At 40.5% G+C, this 10,070-nt stretch overlaps 1 pseudogene; it reads left to right on the forward strand.

Annotated features, from left to right (window-relative positions):
- Positions 1–6,450: 6,450 nt before the first annotated feature.
- Positions 6,451–7,113, forward strand: LOC130881946 (40S ribosomal protein S8-like; annotated as a pseudogene).
- Positions 7,114–10,070: the final 2,957 nt, after the last annotated feature.

The following is a 10,070-nucleotide window of genomic DNA, read 5'->3' on the forward strand; positions in this document are numbered from 1 at the left end:
TGCTGTGGGAGTAAAACCAAGTCTTACCCAGCTCTGAATCCTGCAAACTACACTGGTTGCCTCCCAGGTAAATATGTAATTTCTAGGATAATTGTGAGTTGATGGTTGTCACTTTCCACTTGCATCTGAGGTTGGCTTCATAGGAAGGGACTCATGTCTGATTCTCCAAGCCTTGTCAAGAGCTTGTGGCTGGGGAGTTCATAGTAGGTACCCACCACTGTTGTCTCGCTAAATGAGTATGTTGCCAATCTGTCTTCTGAATGCCCAAGTGTATACCTATAGATTAGGTCTAGAGGTTGAGCCTTCACCAGAGAAGCATCTCACTTCAGCAAGCAGCTGTTAATGCAGAAACAACTGACAAAGGACCGAGAACACGTTTGTTCAGACCTAAGTGTGACAGGTAACCCACCCCCTCCAAGGCTCAGGGAACATCACTGAAGAGAAGGTGAAAATGATGCAAAAGCCAATATGGGGAGATTTGCAACTAAAAGATGTTTTCATTGCCGCTCACTCATGGGCTCGCTAGAGCTGTCCCTAACCTGCACAGCACTGGGCCCATCAACATTTCATAATGAATAGAGGAGGGGCCAATGAGGGAATGGGCTTCTTCTCTGGGGAAATACTAACAGTTAACCATGGCTGGGGGAATAGGTGTTGTTTTCTTCCCTGGTGGAGCTACTGAGAAACTGTTCCTGTTCTAATAAATAACTTCCTACCCATATGGGGGCAAAATAATAATAATTAAACCCAGTGGATTACACACAAAAAGACAGCATCAATAAAGGAGGGGGACTTGTAGTGAATAAGGATTTTAAGAGGAGAAGGAGGGAGAAGAGAGGAGGATGGGGTGAAAGCCATCAAAATTCACGATCGACATTTATGATACTGCTAAGCAATAAGGAAGAACCTCTTGCTGCCTTTTCCAATCCCAAATATTCTAGTTCTCATTTAACCTGTGCTCCAGTATGAGTCACCCAGCCCTGCCTCCTCTGCTCTTTCACTGCTGTGGTTCATCTGAGGCGAGGTGGTCACCAAGGCTTCCTTTGTCAGACTGAGTGGGTCTGCCGGTGAGTGCCAATGCCAAGAACATAGGGCAGACAAGGCCATTTCTGGAGGAGCAAGTGGCCAGACGAGCTTCCATCCATCACTCACCTGATTGGGAAAGTATCTTTCGAAAGTCTCCTCGCCCACCTGGCCTGAGTTTGGAAAGTTCAGGGTGGAATCAATGAGAAGACGTTATGGGAACCTATAATGACCACATAGACAATCATGGTTGTTGGCTAAGGGCTCTCTGAGGACATCAGATGAAAGGAAGGAACTACTCAGGTGAACTCCACCACCTTGGAGATCTGGGTTTCCACACCTGGGTATCTGGACTCACTGAACCACTGTCCCATCAGGAGACTCCCTCCATCTTGCTTTAGTCTCTGTTTAATGGGTGGTCTGCCTTCATAACTCTTTGAGGACAGAGGATTAGAATATCTGAATCCTGGTTCCCACACAGCAATGCCCGAGAGTGACTTATTGAAAAGGAGCACAGAAAGAGCTAGGCAATTGGAAGAGGGCAGTGGAAAGAACCCAGGAAAACTGTGGTCACAGCTAGAATCTAGCCACAAGTTGATCCACTGAGGAGCTCCAGAGCATCAGTGACACCCCAGGGTTGTACCCCCTCTAGTTTGGGGTCACACTGTAAAAGCAAGGAGGAGAAATAGCTTCTCTGGTAAAGGTGCTTTTTCTTTCTTTCTCTGACCAGCATGAAGAAAAGCACACACACACACACACACACACACACAGAGTAACTGGGGACTTAAGTTTCTGGTTCTGGCAAAGAAGACTCATGGAGAGAACCCAGAGTACCCACAGTATATCATATGAGCCTTCGCATGACGGGAGGATGTTTAATGTCCAAAGACAGCTGCTCTGACTCATAGCCACAGGCAATCTGTGGATGCAGCGCCCATTATCTGTCAATAAAGTTCTAGACATCCCACTGTTTGATCAATACTAGGACATGCAATAGCGAAATCTCAACGATTTCCGAGTAATACAGTAGGTTTCTAGGGCTGCCACAACAAAGTACTACACTCCGAGTGACTTTAAAACCAGAGCAGCAGTCATCAAGAAAACAAATAACAATGCTATCAGGATGTAGACAAAAGGGAACCCTTGCCACAGCTCATGAGAATGTAAACTAGCCCAGCCACAGTGAAAGACAGTGTGGAGGTTCTTCACTAAACTAACAATAGACCTTCCATCATTCCTGGATATTTGCCTAGGGACTGCAAGTCAACATACCACAGAGACACTTGCACACTTACGCTTATCACTGTGCTGTGCAGAAGCTAAATGATGGGACCAACCTTGGTACACAACAACAGAGGAATGGATGAAGAAAGTGTGCCGCACATACACAATGGAATCCTTCCAGTCTCAAAGAACAAAGTGATGCCATTTTCTAGTACATTGGTGCAACTGTAGGCAATTATATTAAGCAAATTATCCAGTCTTCGGAACGGCAAATATCTTATATTTTCTCTCATGTGTGATTCCTAGGTTCTACAGAAATGCATAAAATCATGTGTCTATATATGACATGAAAGTAGGAGTCTCTAGGGAACAAATAGGACTAATGGTAGGTGGAGGAAAGGAGGGTAAAGGATAATGCCCAATGTACAACATAAACTTGTATAAAAATTTGAATGAAGTAAAAGCATCTCTAGACATGAGAAATCAAGGTATCAGCAAGGTCACACTCTCTATGGACCTGCACAGGGTCCTTCCTTGTATCTCCCATCATCGGGGAGCCTCAAGTGTTCCCTGACTTATGACAACACAGCCCCCAGTCTTTGCATGGCATTCTTCAATGTGTCTGTCTCCAATCTTTCTCATTTTGTGAGAACATCACTCATATTGGATTAAGGGCTCACCCTACTTTAGTATATCCTTATATTAATTAACTGTATCGCAATGACTATTCCATTAAGAGCACACTCTGAGGTAATAGAGATTCAAACACAAGGGAGGGAGACAGCACAATTCTACCTACAACAAGTTATGTACATTGATATTGATATTGATATGTACATAACTTCAAATCTTAGGCTAGCCCTATTACAACATATTTCTACCTCAAATCTGGTAGCTATACCCCAGCTTTGGGAGACCCATAATTTTATAACCTTAGGCTTAGTCTTAATTATAATTATAATTAACTCATCCATGGCAATTACAATGAGGACCAACCAACCACTTCCTCCTGAGGTCAAAGAAGCTCTAGCCCTTGCATGGGCACAGTGCAGTAACCCCTCATTTGAAGCTTCTGCCTTGCTTAGGCCATTGTTCTGTTCAAACTGTGAACACAGAAGAGAGATGAAGGTTTCATATTGGATGTGGGGACGCAGAAAGAGTGAGCTAGCCATAACCCTTTCCTGTCAAGTGTTTGTTTTAATACTGAGTATAAGGTCTAGAAAACCTTGTGAAATTGAAGACACCATGCAAAAAAAGTGGGTTCTTATTCCACTGTGTTTGATAGCTGGATTTTGAAAGAGAGTAGAGACGTGAATCATCATTGTTCCTGGCTATTCCACAGGCCAAATGAAGTGATGGGAAACACACACCTGTGCAAAGGAGCACCATTAAAGCTTCCATTCTGCAAAGCAGCAGTCAGGATATACGTCAGCAAAACTCCTAGGCAAGAGGGCCACTAGCAAGTAAACAAGGAGGTATGTGCGCATATGGAGCAACTAAGGGACTATCAAGAATAGCGTGCATAAAAGAAAAGATGGAAGGACCCCACTGACAATGCCTGTGTCTACCCTCAGCAGTATTCATATGGGCCTTCTCTCAATGCAAGTGTTTTCCTGACCCCACACATAGGTTCTAAACGTCCTACGCTGCCATCTGAGCCAAAGTGCTGCTTTGTACCAAAGTGATGTCACAAGCTCCTGGCATTCACTCCACCTATTAACTTCTCCTGCCTACCTTGAACTTCCTGACCCACCATTTGGCCCTGGCCTCTGGAAACAACACATTCATTTCTATTCATTCCTACTTGCCTGCTCAACCTACTTCTGGGTAGTTTAACTTAGGCCTTTGATCTTTAACTTTATATACCTTTTGTACCAGGTAGAATCCACAACACATAGACTGGTGGATTAAAGTAGAAGCCCCTGGAGTTAAGCTACGAAGCTATGCCCACTTAATTTTTGACATAGGAAGGAAAAACATACATGGGGGTTAGGCGGGAGGCAGCACATTCAACAAATGACCCTGGCAAAACGGGGATGCTCACTCACAGGAGAATAAAATTAAATCTGTGTCTTTCCTCTTGTACAAAAAAAAAAAAAAAAATCCAAAATGTATCAGAGACCTTATTTAAAATCTGCAACACTGAAACTTCTAGAAAAAAAAAAAACAGAGAATAACTTTCAAACATTGGGGCAGGCAAGAGCTTTCTGAACGAACACCAACGGCACAGGAATCAGCCCCAAGTATGAACAAATGGGATTCCCTGAAATCCAATTTCTGCACAGCAAAGAAAGCAACCAGAAGAGCACAGACAGCCCACAGGATAGGAGGAAATCTTTACCAGCTGCACATCCGAAGCTAATATCTAGAATTCATAAAGTACTGTAGAAATTAAATACCAAGGAAATAAAACAGTCAATCCATAAATGACCAAGTGAATTGCATAGACAGTTTTCAAAGAAAGAAAAACAAATGGCAATAACTATTTTAAAAAGTAATCAATATCCGTAGTTGTCAGAGAAATACAGATTAAAATGACCTTGAGACATCACTTCTGAATGGCTGTTATCAAATCTGACCAATCAAGTGGTGGTGACACATGACTTTAATCCCAGCACTCAGGAGGCAGGCAGATCTCTGTGACTTTGAGGCCAGCCTGGTCTACAGCATGGGTTCCAGGACAATCACAGAAAAAGGCTGTCTCGAGAGAAAATAGAAAGGAAGGAAGGAAGGAAGGAAGGAAGGAAGGAAGGAAGGAAGGAAGGAAGGAAGGAAGGAAAAATAAATCTCACTACAAACAACAAACACTGGAAAGGAATGGAGAGAATGTGGGGGTGAAAATTAACACAAGCTGTGGAAAAGAAATCAGTTTGAAGATTCTTCAAAAGATTAAAAATAGAATTACCATATGACTCAGTTAATTTCACTCCTGGGTATAAATAACAAGAGAACTTCATAGTCTACTGTAGAAATATTTGCAAATCTATTTTTATTGTTGCTCTGTTTACAAGAACAGGATACTAGAATAAACTTAGTTGTCCATCAACAGATGACTAGATAATGAAAATCTAGTACATATACAAACAGAGACTATTCAGTTCCAAAGAAAAATAAAATGGCAAAATTTGCAGAAAAATGGATAGACCTTGAATATATAATATTGAGGTCACCAGATCTCAGAAAGAAAATATCCACACGTTCTCCCTCATATGCAGACCTTAACCTATAGTGTGTACATGTACATATGTAAACATGTGTATGTTGGTAGAAATACGTAGAATGGAGGAATGGGTAGGCTAATATTAGGTGATGAAGAAGATTGGAATTCAAGCAAAAAGCACCTGAGTTGAGTTGAGAGAGAGGATAAAAGCTAACTACTTTTATGATTTTAACTCTATTTTTATTCTTTGTGGTAGACAGGGGCACAAAATGTAATGATGATTATGTTGTAAAATCCAAGCCAAAGCTCCCTGGCTTCAAAACAGCTGTTCTGTGTAGAGCTCCATGACCTCTGAATGGCTTTCCTAACTGAGTAGAAGTCACTGGGATGTATTAGCTATGGGTCTGGAACAAATGCTTATTTGAGTGGCCACATTAATCTAGTTGTGTGGTGTTTTTGCATTTGCAAGTTCATTACAATAAAGTGATTTTTATCTTTAAAAATTGAGTTTTTGCAACCTCGTGAGCTAGGAAATCTGTGAGGGTGACAAACTGTTAAGACATTTTAGAGAATATTTGATTCAAATAATATTTACATTCCTTTCTTTTTTAGTTCTTGTAGATGGAAGTTTCTGTTCTGTCTGGTGCCACAGTCGTTCAGTCCCAACAAAACACACAGAGGCTTTTATTAATTATAGACTGTTTAACCTATTAGCTCAGGTTTATTATTAACTAGCTCTTACAACTTAAATTAACCCATAATTCTTGTCTATGTTTAGCCATGTTGTTTGATACCTTTTTTCAGTGCAGCACTTTTCATCTTGCTTCCTCTGCATCTGGGTGGTGACTGCAGACTGAGCCTTTCCTCTTCCCAGAATTTTCCTAGTCTAGTTGCCCTGCCTATAGTTCCTGCTTATCCAATCAACATTTTATTAAACCAATACGAGTTACAAATCTTTTCAGGGTACAAGAGCATTATCCCATAGCAGTTTCTTTTGTTCTTTTCCTGTTTTAAGAAAGAGTTTGCTGGGCCAGCGCCGAGCAATGGGCATCTCCCGGGACAACTGGCACAAGCACCACAAGACCGGGGGTAAGAGAAAGCCCTACCACAAGAAGCGGAAATATGAGCTGGGATGGCCTGCGGCTAACACTAAGATTGGCCCTCGTCGCATCCACACGGTCCGTGTGCGAGGAGGCAATAAGAAGTACCGTGCCCTAAGATTGGATGTGGGGAACGTTTCCTGGGGTTCTGAGTGCTGTACTCGCAAGACAAGGATCATTGATGTCGTCTACAATGCATCCAATAACGAACTGGTCCTCACCAAGACTCTGGTTAAGAACTGCATTGTGCTCATTGACAGCACCCCGTACCGACAGTGGTACGAGTCCCGCTATGCACTGCCCCTGGGCCGCAAGAAGGGGGCCAAGCTGACTCCTGAGGAGGAAGAAATATTAAACAAAAAACGATCAAAGAAAATTTAGAAGAAATACGATGAAAGGAAAAAGAACACCAATATCAGCAGTCTTCTGGAGGAGCAGTTCCAGCAGGGCAAGCTTCTGGCCTGTATCGCCTCAAGACCAGGCCAGTGTGGCAGAGCAGATGGCTATGCGCTAGAAGGCAAGGAGCTGGAGTTCTATCTGAGGAAGATCAAAGCCCGGAAAGGCAAATAAACCATCTGTAGTAGCTCATGTAATAAAGGTGTTTATTATTCTGAAAAAAAAAAAAAAGAAAGAAAGATTTTGCTGTGTAGCACAGGTTAGCCCCAGACTTATGATCCTTCCTCAGCTCCTCAAGGGTTGGTATTATGGTCATGCACTATATGTGTGGCTCTCATATAGTTTTCCTTAAACAGTTTATTTTACTCTATCCATAATTCAGGGGATTGAATAGTATTGGTTTAGTAAATATCAAATAAATTTATCCCATAAATGCTGGCCCTGACACAGAATAGCCATGCATCTAGAAAAAACACTTCATTCTACTTGACTATAATTCTTCAGGGTAGCCTTGAGCAGTAACCCCCAACCCCATGTATATACACACAACTACAAAATGTCAGCATACCAAACTGGGTTTACAGGAACAAAGGCTGATTGTACCACTGGTTATAATAAATGATTATAATATTTATCATGCCTGCATCCCCTTTGTAATTTATTAGTGTTCACCTCCACTGACTCTGAGATGACCAAATGTGTTGAGGTGACCAAGGAGATGTTGGAAAAACTCCATAAAGAATAAAAAAGCACTTGTGTGTGGTCACGGTCATGTGTCTACTCTCATCTCTCTGTCATTGTCATGAACACATCCTTGTGTTTACTCACTGGTAGAGAAGATACAGAAAGGGGTCAACATTGTGATATATGTCTTCATTCTCTTTGTGGTGCTCTTTGTTGAATAGGGCCCCTTGATACAAGCATCATGTCTGTGTGTCTATGTGTAGTGTATGCACATGAGAATGCAGACATCTGCACAGGAGTTGTAGGTATTGAGCCCCTGGAGCTAGAACTACAGTCACTTGTGAACCATACAGTGTGGGTTCTGGGAATCAAATTCGTGGCCTTTGCAAGCAAAATTGTGTTCTTAACTCCTGAGTCATCTCTTTAGCCCACAATTTTTTTTTATAGATTGCATGTTCTCATCAGTACTTTGGCATACTTGAGTTTAAGTGGTTTTTTTGTTTTGTTTGGATATTTTTGCCAATCTTGAGAGGATTCAGGATTGTCTCTGAAATTTTATTTTTTATTTCCCTAATTAGAAGCAAGCTTGATCAATTTTCTCTATTCTTATAGGTTGTTTATATTTTCTTCCATGTAAAATAACTGTTTGAGTCTTCCTATTAACTTTTATTTATGTGCACTTATAAAAATCTTATAATATTCACATCATTTCTGTCTATTATATATTTGCAAACACCTTTCCCCAGGATGTGGCTTACATTTTTATTATCTTTGTGATGTCATTTTGTTGAAAAGAAGCTCTTCACACAAGTATCATTGAATAATACCAACCTTTTTAGGTATGGATTGCACGTTTTGTATTTCCTATAAGAAATAATGTAATGATCATAGTTGCAATAATATTTTCTTGTTTCCTGAATGATTTCACTTTTTATGTTACATTTTAAGTTAATAATCTGAGATTTACTTTTGTGTTTATTGTGACATTGGAGTAAATTTTCTATTTGAAGATAGACATTTTTCCTAGCATTCAGAATGTTTACTAAAATTGGTTTATAAAGAAATAAGAGTACAATAGTATTGTACTTCTTCTGGCTTTCAACTGGGTTTGAAATTCCAGTTTTCATATAAGGTTAATTGCTTTGTATTTTCTCATTTAGAACAAGAGTTCATACTACATGATTTTATAAGTAAATGTTATTGGGACTCTGCCATGCTGATTTCTTTACATTGTTATCTACTTTGCTTTCAACTATGATGGCAAAGTTGCTAGTTGTTATAAAAAGCTATCTGGCTTCCAAAACTTCCAATGTTTGTTATATAGTTCTTTAAATAAATACATTCAGTGTTTATAAATGCTCATTGTATGTTAAGAACAATGCCGATTTACCTATTTGGGGAATGATCCTTTACGTGTATTAGAACATATTAGTTTTGTCATGTAAATATATTTATTTTTATCTCTTATTTATTACAGGATGTGTGTTAAAATATTTCATACTTAAAGATTTTCCACGAACTTATGCCAATTTTTGGTTTTGTGCATTTTTAGATTAATTCATATTTATTTATATTTCTTTTTTGTGTGCTGTGTGTGTGTAAACATGCATGTGTGAGTGTGGTGTATGGGTATGACATATACATGCACGTATGTGTGCAAGAGTGTGGGAAAGTGTGTGTGCATTTGTACCTTCATGCAGACGCCAGAAGAGGTTGCACCAAATCCTCCAGCTCCCCGTCGGCATCTACAGCCTAAGATGAAATCATCGGCATCCCAATGGCCTTCAGCAGCTTTGACTTCAATAGCCCCTCTTGCTCTCCTTCATAGTATTGTGAGCTGTGTCTCCAAATGCTCAGCAAAATGGTCCAGTAAGCTCTGTTTACAGTATTTTAAAGCATTAATAGCCGGCAGTCCCAAACTCTTCCACGTTCTTCTCAAAAACTGGATCCAAAAAGACTAAGAACCACATGCAGGTTTGTCACAACAATACCCCCACTTCTAAATACCATTTCTGTATTATCTACTTTTTTATTGATAATGACAAAATACCTGGGGTGGAGCAACTTAGTGTCAGAAGAGAGACAACAGGACATGTCAAGGACATGGGAATAACTGTAATTCAACATCAGGAGGTCTAAGACAACCAAAGAGACAAAAATTTGAATGGGGTAAAATGATGACAAAAATGATGGGTGATCAGGCCTAAAAGAAAGTCATATGAGGGCAAAATCTGACTCCTAAAACACAGATGATCGGAAACTGAGATTTCAGAAGGACTGTGGTTGTTATTGATGACGAGATCTAGGTACTGACTGTGATGGGTAACAGAGTTGGCATAAAGGAAAAAAACATTGCTTAAGAGAGGTCAAGGAATTGAGGGGGCAGAACACTGACAGGATCACCCTGTCAATATGAGAGCTGCCAACAGAAACAAGAGCAGTGTGGAGAGGGAGATTTTTGCTGTAGGAGAGGTACTTGCGTC

The sequence above is a fragment of the Chionomys nivalis genome, chromosome 9 (genome assembly GCF_950005125.1).
Source record: "Chionomys nivalis chromosome 9, mChiNiv1.1, whole genome shotgun sequence".
NCBI lineage: Eukaryota > Metazoa > Chordata > Mammalia > Rodentia > Cricetidae > Chionomys > Chionomys nivalis.